The sequence below is a fragment of the Pteropus vampyrus genome, unplaced genomic scaffold (genome assembly GCF_000151845.1).
Source record: "Pteropus vampyrus isolate Shadow unplaced genomic scaffold, Pvam_2.0 Scaffold55, whole genome shotgun sequence".
Taxonomy (NCBI): domain Eukaryota; kingdom Metazoa; phylum Chordata; class Mammalia; order Chiroptera; family Pteropodidae; genus Pteropus; species Pteropus vampyrus.
The window spans coordinates 7,948,959-7,950,530 of record NW_011888836.1 but is presented as its reverse complement, the minus strand read 5'-3'; the positions used below and the strand labels follow the sequence as shown (position 1 = coordinate 7,950,530).

Genomic DNA, 1,572 nt, shown 5'->3' with positions numbered 1-1,572 from the left:
CTTTTTCTGTCTCTAGAGTTTTGCCTTTTCTAGAATGTCATATAGTTAGAATCAAACAGTATGTAGCCTTTTCAGACTGTCTTCTTTTACTGAGCAATATGCACTTGTTTCTTCCATGTCTTTTTAAGCCTTTATTGAGCATTTCTTTTTTAGTGGTGAATAATAATCAATATAAGGAAATACCACAGCTTTTAAAAAATCAATTTACTTTTCGAAGGGCATTTTAATTGCTTCTAGTTTTTGTCAATTCTGAATTAAATATTTGTGTACAGGTTTTTTAACTCATTTGGGCAAATATCTATTAGTATGTTTGCTGCATTGCATGGTAAGACTATGTTTAGTTTTGTAGAAAACTACCAGACTGTCTTCTGAAGTTGCTGTACCATTTGCATTCTCACCATTAATACATAAGAGTTCCTTTTGCTCCACATTTTTGCCAGCATCTGATATTGTCAGCTTTTGAAATTAATTTTACCCATTCGTATCAGTGTATAGTGGTATCTCACTGTTATTTTAATTTATAATTTAACAACAAAGGAGGTTGACCATTTTTCATATGCTTATATGCCACTAGTATATCTTCTTTGGTGAGATGTCAATTCAGATCTTTTGTTTACTTTTTAATTGGGTTGTCTGTTTTCTTATTTTTGAATTTTAACAGTTCTTTGTATATTTTGGATACAATACCGTTATCAGGAATATATTTTACAATATTTTCTCCCAGTCTATGGTTAATCTTTTCATTCTTTTAACAGTTTATTTCACAGAGCAGAAGTTTTTATTTTTATAAAGCCCAACTTACCAATTTTTTATTTCATAGACTATGTTTTGGTTTTGTACCTAAAAACTAATTGCCACATTCAAAGTCACTTCTCAAAGTGTTATAGTTTTGCATTTTGCATTTAGGTCTATGATCAACTTTGAGTTAATTTTTGTGAAAGATATAAAGTCTGTCTCTAGATTCATTTTTTCGACATATAGATGTCCAATTTTTCGTGAACTATTTGTTAACAAGACTATCCTTTCCCCATTGAATTGCCTTTGATTTTTGTCAAAGATTAGTTGACTATATTTGGGTGGGTCTATTTCTGGGCTTTTTATTTTATTTTAATTTTTATTTTTGGGGGCGAAACAATCCTTGATTGACCTCACAGATTGCAAGGACCTTGTCAGTTTACAATTCTTTATTTTTTATTTTTTTACGCCTACAGCACCTGGTCTTCCTAGGTGATCTCCCATCCAAGTACCAGGCCTGACCCTGCTTAGCTTCCAAGATCAGACAGGATCAGGCTTATTCAGGGCAGTATGGCCATAGACTTTCTGGGCTCTTTAGACTGTTCCATTGATCTATTTGTCTATTCTGTCACCAATATCACAGTCTTGATTACTGTAGCTTTATAACAAGTCTTGAAGTTGGGTAATTCAATCAATAGATAAATTTTGTGGATATAAAATTCTTCATAACATTTTATTATTATCATTTTATTTTATATACTAATTTTCTGCCTACTGTATCTTTCAATTACTGATAGATGGGTATTAAAGTTTCCAACTATAATAGTAGATCTATAT

The 1,572-nt window shown here is 31.2% G+C and overlaps 1 pseudogene; it reads right to left on the bottom strand.

The window, feature by feature from the left end:
* Positions 1-1,202: 1,202 nt before the first annotated feature.
* LOC111739879 lies at positions 1,203-1,317 on the bottom strand (annotated as a pseudogene).
* Positions 1,318-1,572: the final 255 nt, after the last annotated feature.